Genomic DNA, 19,087 nt, shown 5'->3' with positions numbered 1-19,087 from the left:
CATCTTTCCCAACATCAGGGTCTTTCCCAGGGAGTCTTCTCTTCTCATGAGGTGGCCAAAGTATTTGAGCCTCAGCTTCAGAATCTGTCCTTCCAGTGAGCATTCAGGGTTTATTTCCTTCAGAATGAATAGGTTTGATCTTTTTGCAGACCGTGGGACTCTCAAGAGTCTCCTCCAGCACCACAATTCAAAAGCAAAAATGCATGTGGGAAAACATGTGAACCTAAGTGGACAGTTGAAAGCAAGGAGAACAAGATAATAGGGAAGAATCTCTGGTACCCCATGGGATTCATCAACTACTGATGCTGATTCACTGATGTAAATATATTGCTTAGGACCACGACATTGAAATTTATAAAGAAATTATACCTGGTGACTGCACGTGACTAAGAAGATGCATTAATATTGCATCAATCCTTGTATGCAAATCTTTGATGCCATCCAAATAGTTCTGTGAATTTTGGTCTGCGAGAAAGTTACTTTTCACTTTCTTCTGTTCAAAAGGAATCTATAGCTCACTGGCAAAAATAAAATAAAATCTCTGTGAATCAGCACGTTTGAAGATGAAACAGAATAATGCTTATTGATATATTGCATGTGACCATTGTCACTGTGTTCCATCTTCCAGAAACCTATGTTTCCTATATTAGTTTTGTGGGGTGGAAAGGTTAGCTTTGGGGGGGGGGGTGCGGATTTTGTTTTGTTTTGCTTTTTGCTGATGTTTGCATTTCTGCAGGGAGATGGTCTCCTGCTACAGATAAATACCATCTGGTTCCAGAGATTAATCCAAACTTGAGGAAATATGCCAAACATAAAATGTGTTTCTTGACATCTGTTCTGAATATGTCTATAGTTTTGCATGTTTGCTCCTCTGCTGATTTTGTTCCATATTATTCAGAAAACATTTAACTAGTGCTCGGTGAGTTTGGTTGCTTTGTTTGGTAATTGACTGTTTTTTCCCTATATTTTGCCTTTAGACTTTCCTTTTCCTCTGCATTCTGTTAAGCAATGATTATCATAAGAAGCGCTCTGCATATTTCATTCATTTAGAGTTTGGCTTCCCTGTCCCATAGAGTCTAGGGCAGAAAACAATGGATTCCTGTTCAGGATCTAAAAAATCAGGCCAGAAGCTTGGAGGAAACAAAGGAAGGTGAACAGAAAGAAAGATGAAATCTAAATGCTTAGTAGGCACAGATGTCTACACATGTTGCTGTTATAATGCAATATTTTGAGAGGATGATCCAGGCAAGTGAAATGAATGTCGAGAAGTGGCAGAGAAGGGAAAAGCTTGGTGGGAAAATGAGTTTGTGAAAACAAAATTTAAAGACAGAAACTGAATATAATAGAAAAGGGGAAAGTGTAATCCAAGACAGCAATGAATCTGAAGCTGGTGTATAAGAAATGACAACTGTATTAGGAATTGTTGATAGGAGAAAGGACCCTGCAGATGAAGAGGAGGCCAGGGGAAAGAAGTGGAGTTTTATAATTATCCAAACAGCCGTTTATTGAAATTATTGGTTATGGCATGTTGCAGCAAAGAACCCCAGACAGATAAGAACAGCCATTAGCAGTATATGTGGTGGCAACATGGTCTAAAATACATAAACTGGAATAAATCAAAAATGATTATTGGATGTAGCCAATAATATAGTGTGTGTCTAAGCTGTTGTTGAAAATATATTTCATGAATATATGGGGGAACGGCTGAAGACAAAGACTGGGAATGCAATCTAATTTCTATTTGTTCGTTATTTTCACTAATATTTATGCACACTTTACCATAATATATGCATTTTTGTACACAGCGCTTGACTGGGAAAAGGCATTGCAAAATTCAGAGAAGTGTGAATTGCAAAGGATGGCTGTGTTTTGGTTCAGGCAGTGTTTCAAAAAGTGTGAAATTGGGTAGGTTCACCTTTCTATGTGGACTGAACTGAAGTTCTCCCACATCCAAACTCCAAGCTTCCTGGGCCACGGAGAAGATGCAATGATGTAATTTCTCTCCTGGGCTTTTTTAGATCAGAAACCATGAGAAAACCGCAGGACACCAGAGAATTATTTAATAGAAAGACACCAATGCCAGCCTCATCTCAATGATAAGGTATGTTCAACTCTAAGGAACATACTTCTAACTTCTAAGGAAATGTTAAATCACCATACAAATAAAAGAAAAGACAGAGGGGAAGATAACTTTGGAGGAAGTATACAACAGGATTCATCTATCCATCAGAGACAGTATTCTCGGCATCAGTGCTGCATTGCCACATTTGAGATCCACAAACATGTGAGTTGGGGGCCTCTGTTACAGTAAGGACCATTCCAGATTCCACCAACCACTCTGGAATAGAATTATTACATTTTGTCATGGGCAAAAAATAAAATAAAATTCAAAGCAGATCCAGGTACTTCTGTTTATCCCTGTCTATATAATCTCAGTGTCCACAACTCTTATTCATACACTTCAGACTCCATCCGCTGTCCAATATTATCAGGCTAGTGACTTTGATGTAAATAAGGCTTTTTCTGGAATGAGAAGAGATTCCCTGAAAGGGCTATGCTTTACAATAACGCTTAGTCCAACTTAGGAAAACTGTTCACTGTGGGCTACACTGGCTTGTTTGTTGTTTATCTGTGTTGGGAGATATGAACCGCTAAGGGCCATGAGCAGAAAATACGTATTTTTGCAACAGGATTAAATCATGCAAAAGAAGTCAGTCTGTACAGATGCAGTTGGGAGCTAGTGCATTTGCTCTTTCTGGAGTTTTGTTTGTTACGTTGACCAAGAAGATTTGGAAGGCAAAGAAAAGTGGAGACGTTCTGCATGGGGTGGGAGAGAAAAAATGGCTGTGGGTGGATGGGGAAGTCACCCACTGGAGAAGGGAATTACTTGCTTATATTTCCACATTGCTGAGTGTTTAATATTAAAGTGGGTTTTTTAAGCACTAGTAAGGTTAGTGTCTGGCTTTTTAGGCTCTTATCTGAATGTTAGGCTCTTGTCTCAATAGTTTGCCAAATGGGCTATGCGTTGCCTCACAGGCCATGTTCTAAACACCATGGTGTAATTACTATCATCATTGATAATAACCATGGAAACTACACTCTAAAAAATAATTGTTTCCATGTTAGTTTCAGATGGTGCTAATATTATGGATCACTAATTGCTTTGCAAAAGGCCTCATTTCTCTGCCAACTGTAGACAAAAGTGTTCTAGATAATCTTATTTCCAAATTGTGTAAGGACAAATTCTGATGACCTGTGTCCAAACACAAAAAAGGCATTTTAGTCCATATGGTCTGAAGGATCAAAGAGTGTTAGAGTGGATCAGCTGGATTTTTTTTTAATAAAAAAAAATGGCATTCATTGCTAGACCTGCTTATATTTATAGTGTAAGGAAGGAAGCAAAGAAGGAAGGAAGGTTCGCCAGTGTGGTGTAGTGGTTAAGAGTGGCAGACTTGTAATCTGGTGAACCGGGTTCGCGTCTCCGCTCCTCCACATGCAGCTGCTGGGTGACCTTGGGCTAGTCACACTTCTCTGAAGTCTCTCAGCCCCACTCACCTCACAGAGTGTTCGTTGTGGGGGAGGAAGGGAAAGGAGAATGTTAGCCGCTTTTATACTCCTTTGGGTAGTGATAAAGTGGGATATCAAATCCAAACTCTTCCTCCTCCTCCTCCTCCTCCTCCTCCTCCTCCTCCTCCTCCTCCTCTTCTTCTGGTTTGTATAATATTCAATCACCAGCTCCAATTGGATTTTATTATTCATATGGATTCACATAATTCAGTCATTCTTTTGTCAAAGTAATCATAGCTACACTTATGAAGAAGTTCAGCTTTTTTTCCTGAAGTCCCTGGGAAGAGTAGTATTTCAGGGACTGAATATCTGCTTTGAATGCAGATGGTCACAGGTGAAATCTCTGGCATCTCCAGGTTCAGCTGGAAAAGACCCCTATCTGAAACCATGGAGAACCATTGCCCGTCAGTGTAGACAAACTGAGCTAGATAGATCTAAGGGTCTGACTCGGTATAAGGCAGCTTCCTAGGGTTCTCTTTAAGATGGAGTTCAAATGGTTTGTTGAATGAATACTATTCACAGAGAATAGCTGGTGAATGTGTGGCTTGAAATGGGATAATTTAGGATAAAACTATATGGTAGGCTTCGACAAGAAGTCACCAGAAGGTTGCTGTAAATTAGTGCTGGGCACAGTGCCCCCAATCCACCCCGTGGCCTTGATCCATGACCCTTTGATCAGGCTGACCCTTCCTGGATGCCAAATCAGTTCAGACACAGGGTTAATGTTTAATATTACAACCCACTAATTAATCATAAGCACAAAACAACCCCTCTGCAGTGCCACAAATCCAACTTAATGGTGTAATGTTGGAAAGTGCTGATCACTTTTCCTACCTGGGCAGTTATCTTTCCACAAGGGCCGACATCAGTGCCGAAATCCAGCATCGCCTGAGCTCTGCGAATGCAGCTTTCTCCCAGTTGAAGTGCAGGGTGTTTGAGGACTGGGACATTTGCAGGGAAACCAAAATGCTTGTTTACAAAGCTATTGTACTACCAACTTTACTGTAAGCTACTGAAACATGGACCACTTATAAACACCACCTCCAACTCCTCGAAAGATTCCATCAATGGTGTCTCTGAAAATTTTTACAATTGGGAAGACAGGCAAACCAATGGCAGTGTACTGGAAGAAGCAAATATCACCAGTGTCGAATCAATGATTCTTCAACATCAACTTTGTTGGGTTCATCATGGTTGTGCAGATGCCTGATCATCATCTTCCAAAGCAACTACTCTACTCCCAATTTAAGAATGGAAAGCGAAATACTGGTGGACAACAGAAGAGGTTTAAAGACGCTCTCAAGGCAAATCTAAAAAAAAAGTAGTATAAACACTGAAAACTGGGAAACACTGACCTGCGAGTGCTTATTGGAGAACAGCCTTTACCAAAGGTGTTGTGGACTTTGAAGAATGAACTCAGGGTGAAAGGAAGAAATGAGTTAAGAGGAAGGCAAGTTTGGCAAACCCTCACCGTGATCACCCGGAAACCTATGTCCCCACTGTGGAAGGACATGTGGATCCAGAATTGGCTTCCACAGCCACTTACAGGCTGACTATTAAGACAATCTTACTCGGCTACGAGTGATCACCAAAGAAGAAGAAGAAGAAGAAGAAGAAGAAGAAGAAGAAGAAGAAGAAGAAGAAGAAGACACTCAAAAGGTGAGAAGCCCTTGCAACTAGAGTATGGGCCACTTCTAGTATTAGCCAATCATTCTTCCATGTAAATTTAAGGAGAAGTGAGTTAGAAAGCTGCCTTATACTGAGTATATGGCTATTTAACATTTCAGTATTTTTCCAGTTCAGTGGCTCTCCAGGGTTTCAGGCAAGGTTCTTCTGAAGCTTTAGCTCAGGGTTTCCCAAACTGTTTTTGGACTACAACTCCCATCATCCCTAGCTAGCAGGTATGGGATAATAAGAATTGTAGTCCAAAAACAGTTGGAAACCCAAGTTTGGGAAACTCTGCTCTAGCTGGAGAGTCTGGGAATTGAACCTGGTACATTTTGCATGCAGAACAGATGCTATTCTCCTAAGCTACAGACCTTCCTTCTGACCTACCCCAAAGTTAAAGAGGCTAGGACTCTCTGACTCCCTCCCCATAATCAGAGAGGACTTTATTGAGACAATAGTTTGGACATGGGATAGCAGACCTTCCTTAGCAGATCTCAGACAATGGGGAGAAGCATATGGAGATGTTGTACCTTCAGATACTCCTCAGGTGGAAGTCATGAGTTTCATGTTGAATGGGTATATGTTGGCCACTTGAAATAATTGTTGCATGTTACCTTCTGTCAAGTGGGTGCAACATGGAGATTCAGCTTTTTCAACAAGGGGCACCACAGGGTTTTATTTTTCATGGCTTATCCCTATGCATGTCTACAAAACAGGACATCAAGTTAAATGGCATTGACTCCCAAGAGTGTAGGCATCAGAGTGAAGCCTTCATCCAGCAGTTTTCAGAACTCTTGCACCTAGTTGAAAGCAAAAATAGGGGCTGCCATTAAACTGAAGGCAAAGGTCACTGTAAGTCCATGCAACTCGTAAATGATATAGAAATAAAGGGCAGGCATAGCTATTAAGCATACAGGTATTAGTTGAAATAGAGTCATTTTTCATTGCCAACACGTCTGTCTGGTCTTGTTTTTTCTTCTTCTGGAATTCACTCTAATTCTCGAGAGTAAGGCAAATTTTAGAATAAGTACTGCTTGACATTTACCTTTCCATATATGATAGATATTTGAAAATGAGCATCTGTCAGTGCTCCAGCATCAAAATTAAATTCGCCTTTTGAATAGCCATGCAAATAGCTTGGCCTAGTAATCTCTGCAGCATCTCTTTCGTACTCTGAGACGCCCCTCAGCATTAAGGAATTGTCTTAATGGTAACCAATTACCAATTACCATAACGCAAAGGACATTCAAAAAAAGAATGTTAAAGGTTCTGATGATATTAATTTGCCTCCTTCTCTGGTGAATTTCAATTCATATGTGAGCATCCATTTACAATGCCGAGAAAGGAATTCTCCTTTCTCCTGCGCAGGCTCTTGGTGACTGAATCGTATTGTGTTGCTATTTTTAAATAAGATAGAGCCGTCCTTAAACAATATACACTGTGTTTCTAACACTCCAAATAAGACAGATCAGTATTCATAGTGGAGATTGTTGTTTTACACATTTTTAACATTATATAAATCTGGAGGCATAAGAACCATTTTTGGAAAACATCTGTCATCGCGCAAGTAATTAGGAGCATTCTGATTTGCTTTCTTTCCCTGTTAGTATGATTTTATATTTCTGCACATTCATTTTAGCAAATCTTTCAGCATGGAATAAAGTGGCAAATTGTGATGTACATTTCTATAACTTGGAACAACATAGACCAGATCTACTGCTATTCATGATAATTTAGGACCTTTTATTTATTTATTTATTTTTTGGCTACTGAGCATTTAATTAAATGGATTGTCTCCCCGAAGCATCAAATCTATGTAAGCAAGGACTGTATATAAAGCAAGCCTGTCTCCCTTGCTAGCTTCATTTTGGGAGCTGTTAGTACTTCAGTACTTCTGATGCACAGGCACCTATGTCTTCCAAAGTGCACAAGGAAGTCACAGTGCGTGCATGGTACCCCATTCTCTAACAGTGAAAAGGACACTGTAGTAGCACTATTCGGGCATTCAGCACCCATGCACAGAGAGAAACATACACAACTAGGCCTGACATCTTGGCAATGAACTGCATGCTGGACAGGCAACCCCGGCTAACTTACTGTAAGGAATAAAAACACCGCTTTTTCATAAAAGGTCAAAAGGCCTCAAACTGTTGCAACATCTGAGTAGAAGGGTGCAACAGCTAGCTAACGGCCAACTCACTTGGGGGCTTATCTTTACTGGCTTGGGGTTAGAAAAACAGGGCAGCTTGTTGCTAGAATATGGTTCATCTAGACACACCAGCATGCTTCAGAGGGGTAGAACTTGTGTACGCCTAAGGGGGTGGTCAAGGAGTGGCTTTATCGCTTGGGTAGATGTGTGAGAGCATAGGAACACGCTTCCTTATTTGAGTAATGTAATTAAGAGTGAAAGGGATGTGGGTGATGCTGTGAGTTAAACCACAGAGCCTAGGGCTTGCTGATCAGAAGGTTGGCGGTTCGAATCCCCGTGACGGGGTGAGCTCCCGTTGCTCGGTCCCTGCTCCTGCCAACCTAGCAGTTCGAAAGCACATCGAAGTGCAAGTAGATAAATATAGGTACCGCTCCAGTTGGAAGGTAAACGGCATTTCTGTGCACTGCTCTGGTTTGCCAGAAGTGGCTTAGTCATGCTGGCCACATGACCCGGAAGCTGTCTGTGGACAAACACTGGCTCCCTCGGCCTATAGAGCGAGATGAGCGCCACAAGCCCAGAGTCGTCCACGACTGGACCTAATGGTCAGGGGTCCCTTTACCTAATTAAGAGCGAGGGTCCCTGAATTCAGGTGAATGGGAGATGTCAACAGGGGAGGTACCTTCCCACTCAGGGGAAGGTGATATAAACTTGTCTTTTACTCAACTTGGTTGTGCCTGTATTGGGACATTTATCCTTGCAAGAATGTATCAATAAACTCTTTGCTGCTTCACCAACTTTGCTCAGATTTTATTTTAACGGTCCCAGGACCCCGAGTCTTGGGACAGGTGTTTTATTTCCAGTGCTAGTCTACAAGGGGCTGCTTCTACGTAAACAGACATACAGGGTTCCAGCTCAAGGGGGGAGCCAATATGAATATTGCAGGTTTTACCTCCGTCGACATGCTCCAAATGTATAGACAATGTGGGCTGTGAGAGCAGGGCCGGTGGATGGGAGCCGCCTCTCTCTGATTCTCCTGCACACTGTTCATTGTTAACCATGTGGAGACTGAGGACCTAAGTGGGCTTATAGCAACAAGTTGAGAACCAAAAGCTTAGTTCTTAATGACCATTATGCTAGAGAAGAAAAATTTGGTATACTGAACAAAGATAGGCATGCTCGGCCAGTTTTAGTGTATTTGCAAGGGGAAATCATCCTTGCCTGATACTACATTGGCTCCCAGTACGTTTCCGAGCACAATTCAAAGTGTTGGTGCTGACCTTTAAAGCCCTAAACAGCCTCGGCCCTGAAGGAGCATCTCCACCCCCATCGTTTTGCCTGGACACTGAGGTCCAGCCCCGAGGGCCTTCTGGCAGATCCCTCACTGTGAGAAGCAAAGCTACAGGGAACCAGGCAGAGGGCCTTCTCGGTAGTGGCACCCGCCCTGTGGAACACCCTCTCATCAGATGTCATCCAGATGGGAGAAACCCAGCCAGATGGGTGGGGTACAAATAATAAATTATTATTATTATTATTATTATTATTATTATTATTATTATTATTATTACTGCTACTACTACTACTACATGTAGTACCAGATTTGTCTCACAGAGGCTTGAGCAAAATTGAGCATCATATGAATCAAGTACACATGACCACAGATCGCTGTGAGTCAGGATGGATTGGCTCAGAGCAATCTGTGACTGTCAGGGGGACAGGCATCTGGTAGGAAGGAGAGACAGGCAGGGAAGGAAAGCTTCATGGTAAAGGCTGAGATCTACCTGACAGGCTTCTGTTTAGGTCAATATCATGGCTTTCTTTCCCACCCAACACTCCATTGGATTGATGCTGTTGAGCAGGGGCATTGATCCTGTGAGGTACCATTTCTGCTCCTGAGGGTTGGAGTGCGAAGAAGCACCTGCACAGGACCCAATTCTGCACATTGTCATTAGGAGTCTCCAGATCACCAAATTTTGCCAAAAGGGGGGGGAGTCAAACAACGCCTCCAGAAAAGGATTTCTGTTTTTAGCATTTGGAAAGCTGAGCTATGGGACTCCTTGCCATAGGGAAATCTCAGCAGCAAAGAATTTAGCCATTTCCAAAGGTGGATTAGATATCAGATGTCTGTAATTGCCAGCTGGTTATGCCAAACTCCATCTGGCGCCATTTTGAGACTGGTGGGCCTCAGTAATTTTCAGCCATCTGAAGCACGTAGGAAGTCCAAGAATCCCTGCAGTATGCCAATGCAACAATGTTCACCCAAATCCCTCTGCTGTTGCTTTTTAAATCCGCAGTTACAGAAATAGGGTGTCCAAAGAAAGCATGTTGCTTTGCTGAGGTAAAATAAACAAATAATTGCCTTGGAAAGTCCATTAAAAAGAGCTGTACATTTAACACATATTTCTTAGTAGCGATAACTCTGGAAATACTGTAGCTGGTTTGATGAATACCGAACAGCTTTGTCTTTCATCTTTTACTCCTCCCCTCAATACATGATGCTTATTAGGACAAATCCTTTCATTCACACAGAGAAGATCGGGAATGCCTGATAGGAGTTGTTCTACCAAACATCTGCACTTTGCTAAAAGAAGAAATTCAGTGTGGTGTACCATGGTCAGAGGGCAAGACCTGAGCAATGGGGGCCATGAGTCAATCCCAAACAGTCATGAATCTGACTGTGTGACCTTGGGTCAGACCCCATATCTCAGCCTACCTGCCAGGAGCACAACAGCCATGTAAGGTAGATTTGGGTGAAGGCATGGTAACTGAACCAAGGTCATCTAAGAAGCTTCACGACTTGTAAAAATCCCATGTATATTGCCTGCAGCTCTTTAAAAGAACAGCAGGATATAAAGGCGATGCATAAATACATACATAAACAGTTTGCTAATAGCTTGATGCAAATAGAGAGAACATTTTGCACACTCATAAACCTGAAAAAGTTCTCCTGATTATAAGCTTCTCCACCCCTGTTGATGTCAACTTCTACATGCTTTGATATGGAAAGCAGTTAACTATACTTTTTTTAAAAAAAAAACCACCAACCTATAAAAACCCTCTTTGATGCCAAAGCCTCCAGTAAAATAGTTATTTAATTTGTTCACAGACCTGTAGGCAGAAAAAATGCTCTGACAGAATCTTCACCCTAAGACATTATTAGGAGTGTAATGTAATTTTGTCAACTCTGTCTTCTGGTTCCAGTTCTGGGGTTTGGAAGAAACTCTTTTAATCAAGGCAATTATGCGACTGTTGTTCTGAAATTCCAATATACTTGTTGAATTATGTTAACTGCTGTATACTGTGCTATAAAATGGTGCCAATTAAAGAGAACTCATCATGGTGTTTCCCAGATGCCCTCAACCTGGTGTCCTTGATATATTTTGGACTGCAATTCCCATTGGCACTGGCCAGTACAGGCTAGGACTTATGATAATTGTAGTCCATAATATACGCAGGACAACAGCCTCTATTCTTATTTAGCATGTGTTATGCCCTGTTTTGTGTGCTTCATTACCATTTGACACAAGATGTCTGTGTTTTATCATTTATATTACATACCTTCCAACATTTCTCTGATGAAAATAGGGATGTCCCATTCCATAATGATAATTTTACTATTTATACCCCACATATCTGACTGTGTTTCCCCAGCCACTCTGGGCAGCTTGCAACATATATATTAAAACATTAAACATTAAAAAAATAGGGAAACTTGGAGGGTCTGCCATTATGTCTCAGTATTATTAACACTGGTTTTTTCTGGTGGATGACAATGGAAAACAATTCTTTGCCTGGAAATAATTTGGGAGAATGTGCAAAAAGCACAGCACTTCTGAAGATTAATACTAATGGTAGTGGTTCTTTTGCACCCATACCTGAGATAATGCCCTTTACAATACAATCAATTCTGAGTTCAGCAGTAATCTCAGGGCCAGTGGATTGGAGCCTTGTAGTTCATTCTGAATTGGACCTAAAACTAGGAATGGGCATATTAGCCTATTTCTATACTGTGCTACCTTTGCATGCATTCAAACAGCAGTCAGTTCCATCCCATTTTCTACAGATTTTTTTTTAAAAAACACACACATTAAAAGTGCATTTAGGTTGTACATATTTTCACACATTGTCCCATAAAATATGCATTTTTTTACACATTTGCGCTATAAAATACTCAGTTTTGTTTGCTTTCCTACACATTCTCCCTAGCATTTTATTAAAAAACTAAACCTACAGTAATTGCAAAATCTGGAGAAGTACGCAATATGATTGTTAACTGCATTCAAATATGTATCAGAAACTGAATTAGCTTGGTTTACTTTAAAATCCAGATTGAACAAGATTCTTCTCCATCTCTGTTGGTATCTCCATTGTTTTTGCTGGAAGAGAATTGCCTCCTAAATTTTGTAGTTTTTTTCTCCAGGATCTTCTAGGTAATAATACCTTCAGCATGAATTTAGTGGCTTCTGACATGGAAGAACAATGGTTGCATAGGAGTTAACTAGAAAACCAGGTTCATACCTGCTAAGTTTAAAATATCTAAACAATGTTATAGATCATTCCCTTATCTTGATGACTTCATCCTTCTTGCCACTTGACTAATGAAAGCCAAGGATATTTTAATGCTTTCCTTCATTGTAAATAGCTTTTTCAGAGCTAATCTGCAGCAATATATTTGGCTCATATAAAGACAAGCATGCATTGCAAAATCATCATGGACTTACTAAAATATGACAGATATGAGACCAATATTGGGCTGTTCTGGGCTGGAACTTAGCTGAGTGAACTCCCTAGGACTATGTATGCATCAGAGCAAATATCTAACTAGTTCATCATTCTGTTCTTATATTGACTAACCAGATGCCTATGGAAGTCCACAAGCAGGACATGAATATTCAGAGGCATAGTTATCTGGCAATACCCTATGGTTTGGCCAGGCCTGGTATAAATGCTCAGAGTTCTTCCTGGTTGAGTGATCAATATCTTCTAGCAACTCTCCAACGCCAGACTTGGACTGATGTGGAGAAAACTGGAAGTCCATATTCGGAGAAGATATTCATGGCCATGACAATAGATACAATATTCCATAAAGCTCTCTACGGTGAGACCCATTGTTAGAATAATTCTATCTCCTTTCCAAATATATAACCAGTATGTTATTCAACTGAACAAATGTAATTTGTATGCAGCCTTAATCATGCACACTTTTTAGAAACTGGCATCAGGCACTAAGTACAATCCTGTCAAATGGCTGGCAGAAGATTAACTCTGACACCTAATGACATGCCAAAGTCTGACAGAATAAGAACTTACTGTATAACCAGTGTCAATCATTCAGCAAGTGCCACTTCAAATGTTTATCCTGTTAGTGGAGACATCCATCTGTGCCAGAATTCAAAACACCGCCATGCCTCGTTGAATGCGAAAAACGTGTTGAATGCGAAAGTGAAAGTACATGAAAATGTGCCAAGAGGATGTGTGTGAGTTTAAAAGAGAAGAGAACAGGAGAAAGCGTGGAGGGAGAAAGATACTCCCCCCCTCCATGGAAATATCCAGTGATTGTATTGACATTGCTCACTCACATTCTTTGTGCCAAAGATCTGATCCCTCAGCTTTCTACCACGTAAAGGATGGGTTCTGCGAGACTAAATAAGTCGTAACATAGAAGTGGTGTAGCAGATGACTCCACACTCCCCTGGCATGCCTTCCCAACCCTTGTTGATGTGTGGTGGTGGGGAGCATGTAACATATGAAGCCACCACAGACTGATTCAGAACATTGGTCCATATGTTTCATTATTGCCTACGCTTCTGAAACCGAAATTCACAAATTTACACCTCAGTTTCGATGGAGGAGGTCCATATCTTACAGCATGGTCATCTCAAGAGAGGCTTGTTCCATCCCTAGCTTGGCCAGATCATTTGCATAGTTCTATCCCATGGATTCCTCCTTTATATCTCAATAAAATCCTACCATTTGTTAATTTCTAGAGTTAGGTGAATCCCCCCCCCCAACCTATAAAAATATACTTATCTGAGAGGACCCTGAGTAAACACGCACAGCATTGAACACTTAGATACGTTTTAGAATGCAAAAAGAAAGAGCAATTTAGAATAATTCTTCCCTTTTTAAGTCAAAAATGTGTCTGCCTCATCCATCAAAAATTTGGGACAATGGACTGTTCTATTTTATGTCTCATTTATGTCTCATTCTGCATGACTATTGGGCCCCAAATGTTCTTTGTAAATCCAGTCATCCTATGACTCAAGAACACAATTTATGCAGGAACACACTGAATTACTCACTTTATTCTAGTTGATGTGTGGTGGTGAGAAACATGTAACCTATGCAGCCACCTTATACTGAGTCAGAACATTGGTCCATATGTTTCATTACTGTCTACAGTTCTGAAACTGATCTGGGGGAAAATAGAGGAGGACGTCTTCACTCCGGTATGACTCCCCTTTATCACATAAAGGTAAAGGTAAAGGGACCCCTGACCATTAGGACCAGTCTTGACCAACTCTGGGGTTGCGGCGCTCATCTCACTTTATTGGCCGAGGGAGCCGGCGTACAGCTTCTGGGTCATGTGGCCAGCATGACTAAACCACTTCTGGCGAACCAGAGCAGCACACGGAAACGCCGTTTACCTTCCCGCCAGAGCAGTACCTATTTATCTATTTGTACTTTGACGTGCTTTCGAATTGCTAGGTGGGCAGGAGCAGGGACCGAGCAATGGGAGCTCACCCTGTTGCAGGGATTCAAACCGGCGACCTTCTGATCGGCAAGTCCTAGGCTCTGTGGTTTAACCCACAGCGCCACCTATGTCCCTTCTTTATCACATACACAGCCCCAAAAGACAACAACAGGAATCCACCGACACCATACAAATCAATATGGTTAACTTGAACCACCCACCCCGAACAAATCTCACTGCAGCCACCCCCAACTTCTCTCACTACCAAGGAAATATAACAAGCGAATAGAATGAGAAGCTACCCAAGTGACATTGACACTAAACCCCACACATACACTAGGTAAATAAATAAAAGTTTTACCATGCCACCCCCTCTCTCCAGAAGCGGAGATAGCTGCTCCAGCCCCTGAAGTGGCCCCCGGGTGTGGGGCTAGCCGCGTCCAGGGGTGCCGTGGCGCACATCCCAGGGGGGTGTGCCAGGGGCAGGGCGTCCAGAGGGGGCGACGCCTGCGGCAATTTCACCCCCCCTCAGGGATGGCACCCGGGGCAGACCACCCCACCACACACCCTTTTCTCCACCAATGCCTCTCTGCCCCCTCTTTTTCTTCCCAACCTTATACTGCATATAACTCTAATGTCTCACAAGAAACGTAATAGACCTGTAGAAAACACAACCTGGAAAAGAGACAATGCATGTACTTTTGCAAACTAAGAAAATCTTCAATAAAAAATAATCAAAATAAAAAAGCAGAAAAAAATTATTGTCTACACCAGGGGTAGGCAACCTAAGGCCCGGGGGCCAGATGCAGCCCAATCGCCATCTCAATCTGGCCCATGGACGGTCCTGGAATCAGCGTGATTTTACATGAGTAGAATGTGTCCTTTTATTTAAAATGCATCTCTGGGTTATTTGTGGGGCATAGGAATTCGTTCATTATTATTTTTTCAAAATATAGTCTGGCCCACCACATGGTCTGAGGGACAGTGGACAAGTCCACTGCTGAAAAAGTTTGCTGATCCCAGTCTACATTGACTGACACTAGATCCCCAATGCAAGAAATTTCCCCAACCCTGCCTGGAGATACCAGAAATTGAACCTAGGTCTTCTGAAGCCAAGTCAGATGCTCTGCATCTGAACTCTGTCCCTTCCCCATTTGAGTCTTCCTTAGCTCCCTTGCTATCTCAGCGATGGCTCATCCAGCTATGGCCTAAGAACCATTACAAAATGAGGCACAGATCTGCCCTCTTTCTAAGCAAGGCATTTGCAGTAAGCTACTTGCATGGCATGGTGAAACAGAAGTTCTTGAAAACACGCAGAAATGAAGTTGACTCTTGCAAAAATTCACAGCGTGAATGGCTTCTTGTTTACTAATGCTCTCAGTTAAAAGCTTTGCAACTCCAACTAGTGGAAATTAGCTCAAGATTCAAAATCTCAGTAGAACAGGGGTGGTGCTTTCCTGCTAGGAAGATGAAGATGAAACCTGCTGAGACCACACCACAACTGTTGGTTGCTTTGCTCTCAAGCTTTCCTACGGATGCATTTGAAAACCGGGGAGAAAACATAGCTCCTTTCCCACAATAATTTCTCCTTTGTTGTCATTGCTTTGTATGAAAAAAAGAAAGGAAAGGAAAGATAAGCTACTGTCTGCCTCCTGGGTGCACCGAAGCAAGAACTGGAAATTGTTATGTAGTTGTCCCTTTGTTGCGGTGTGGAAAGAGGATGGCCACAGGAACAACACAGGGAGTTCCAGCTATTCAGTGTGAATTTAATACAGTGGATTACATGAAAATATGGACAAGCCCATAGCTTTTTATTGAGCCAGCTTCCATTGGCACAAAAGGCCAGATGTTTGTGAGTTATATTCCAAGTGTAGTCCAGAAGAATGGACAGGCTGCTAATTCTCAGTGTTGCACGATAAAGAGTGCTGTGTGACTCATAATAACTTGCAGAGGGCGTGCCTGTATTTTTAGGTTAGTGTGGCCCAAGAGACAGAAATAGCTTGCCCAGTGGATAGAATTACACTGCCAACCCACCCTGATAAGTGGCAGTGTCCCTGCAAGGAACCTAGTGTTGTGGCTTCCCTCTGCTCCTGCCTAAATAACCCAAATAACCTGTAAACTCAAATAAGACTTCTTGTTGCCTCTCTAGGCAATTCACTGCCCTGGGCTTGGGCCCCTCCAGAAAGCCTCCTCTGATAATTTTGCTATTTCTCTCTCTCTCTCTCTCTCTTTTGTGTAATATTTTTATTAATTTTCACAAAAACAAAAACTACATAAAAAAGGCATAAAATAAAACATTTAAAACAACTGTATATTCAATCCATATTAAATCCACAGTCTGCCCTGAACTTTCCTCCACTCTTGGTTCCTTTATAATATTTTCATTCACACGTGTCAATAAAGTCTTTATCTCTGATTACTTCCAATTTTGGTACACTGTCTATAATATTACAAGTGTTATTTAAAATCCCGCTAATGTATTAACTTGTGTACATTGCTTTTGTAAATACGCAATAAACATTTCCCATTCTTTTTTATATTTGTTGTCATCTTGATTTCTAAATTTCCCAGTTAATTTAGCCATTTCAGCATACTCCATTAATTTAATTTGCCAATCTTCTTTGGTGGGGACTTCTTCTTTCCAATGTTGGGCTAACAATATCCAGGGAGCCGTTGTTAAATACATAAACCAATTCTTATATTCTTTAGGTAGATCCATTCCTGTACTACCTAATAGAAAGGCTTCTGGATTTTTAACAAAGGTTATTCTTAACATTTATTTCAATTCATTATATATCATTTCCCAGAATTTTTTAATAACCTTACACTGCCACCACATATGATGAAACGTACCTTCCATTTCTTTACATTTCCAACACTTATTTTCTCTTGTTTTATACATATTTGCGAATTTGACTGGTGTTAAATGCCACCTATACATCATTTTCATATAATTCTCTTTAAGTAAGGTACAGGCTGTAAATTTTAGATCATTCTTCTGAAGTCTTTCCTAATCTTTGACCTGAATATTATGTCCCACATCTTTTGCCCAATAATTTTGCTATTTCTCTGCATTACGCTTACTCGGATCATTCAGTCACAACCGACCCCAGAGCAAAGTTGAATTACTCACCCTCAATTTTATCAGGGAGGGCCACCACTTATGTTCATTCCTCCCAGTCAGGAGTTATGCACCATTTCTGGTGCAGGTTACTAGTTACACAACCTCCAGGTTCAAAGGTTGCCTTACACCACAATCTTCTGTGACAAAACATCTGTTGCTGGGCAGCAACAATGGGAGAGGGCTCTTGTTTCCATGCCCTGCTTCAGAGAGGTATCTGATTGGTCACTTTTGGAAACAGGACTAGATGAGCTTTTGGTCTGATGTTCTCATCAATGACTTGCAGAGACCTGGGGAAGGTGAGCTTCTTGTTAGAATTTCTGCTCCATGATTGCAGTCATGGGATTTTTGTCTATCACATGACGGTGTATGTTTTGACTCCACAGAGTGGGAAGTGATAAAGACAAGATGTTTTGTGTTACTGTGTTTCCTGAAGTGGGATTAGTGTCCCTTGCTCTCTTTCTCTTTGCTGTCTGATGCTAGAGAGAAAGGGAGCCATGTTGCAGTGCTCCGTGTGTGTTTATATGTAAATAAAGTAGATTAGCCAACATGCTGAGTTGCTGAGGTCTGTTACGCATGATGCGCAAACTCTGCGGATCCCTAAGTGTGCCGATGTCGGTTGGCATCGGTCACTGTGATGTTTGGGCTGAAGAAAGCTTATGAAGCTCCCAAATGAAAGACCAGGAAGGAGAGAACATGCCAGTCGGGCATGTGTCTCTGCCAGGGTCCTACTCGAGTGTAGGCTGAGCTCCTGACACTTTTCTGGCTACTTCCCACTCATTCAAGTTACACAAGGTAAGTTGGAAGTCCTACCAATTTCATTGGTACTTACTCTGTAGCAAGCCTAGGGCTGCTATTCTATACACACTTACCTCAGAGCAAAGTCCCATCAAACCCAGTGTGATCCCCCTTTGCGTTAACCTGCACAATAGGCAGGCCTACTCAGAAGTAATTCCTCTGAGTAGGCACTCATAGAATTGTGCTATAGGGCTGTAATCCTATTTATTGTTACAGGCCACCCCAAACCCTGCCAAGCTGTGCACAGGGTTCCAGGGGTCGTTGCCTTCAACCAGGGTCTCTGCTCCATTGGAGAAATGAACATGTGACAGAGGCTGTCGCAGCTTTAAGAAATATGATTTATTTACAAATTGACAGTTTAGGTGGAGGGGGGTTCATATCTTACAGCATGGTCATCTCAAGAGAGGCTTGTTCCACCCCTAGCTTGGCCAGATCATTTTGCATAGACTATCCCAGGGATTCTCCTTTAGATCCCCTTTATATCTCAAATAATCAAAATCCTACCATTTGTTAATCTCTAGAGTTTTCTAGAGTAGATCTCCCAACCTATAAAAATATACTTATCTGGGAGGAACCTGGGTAAACATTCACAGCCTTTAACACTTGGATACGTTTTGGAATGCAAAAAGAAAGAACAATTTAGAATAATTCCTTTTTTTTCAGTCAAAAAAGTGTCTGCCTCATCCATCAAAAATTTGGGACAGGATGATTTAGACCAATGGACTGTTCTATTTTATGTCTCATTCTGCATGACCATTGGACCCCAGATGTTCTTTGTAAATCCAGTCATCCTATGACTCAAGGACACAATTTATTTATGCAGGAACATGCTGAATATTTACTCACTTCATTCTTCAGTTTAACCCATTCTGTTGCATCTGTAGAAGAGTCTTCTTTATTTGTGCATTCCAACATTCCAGCTTCACACTGAGTAGAAAGAAAACATCTTGCCATATTTTTCTGTGTATAAGACACCCCCGTGTATAAGACACCCCGTACTTTTGGGGACCCCCTACTTTTGGGAAAATGGGCATATACACTATCCATGTATAAGATGCCCCCAGATTTTTAACCTTTTTTAAAAGTAAAGTGT

At 41.5% G+C, this 19,087-nt stretch overlaps 1 long non-coding RNA gene across 1 annotated transcript; it reads right to left on the bottom strand.

Annotated features, from left to right (window-relative positions):
* Window positions 1–5,645: 5,645 nt before the first annotated feature.
* On the bottom strand, window positions 5,646–17,401 carry LOC310744255. Its single transcript, XR_014539455.1, has 2 exons — window positions 17,209–17,401; window positions 5,646–6,035 (listed from the first exon to the last, which is right to left on the bottom strand). It is a non-coding gene; the product is annotated as an uncharacterized lncRNA (long non-coding RNA).
* Between the last annotated feature and the right edge of the window lie 1,686 nt (window positions 17,402–19,087).

This window comes from Podarcis filfolensis, assembly GCF_964270895.1.
Source record: "Podarcis filfolensis genome assembly, chromosome: 10".
In the NCBI taxonomy this organism is placed as follows: domain Eukaryota; kingdom Metazoa; phylum Chordata; class Lepidosauria; order Squamata; family Lacertidae; genus Podarcis; species Podarcis filfolensis.
This window is presented reverse-complemented; position numbering and strand designations above follow the sequence as displayed.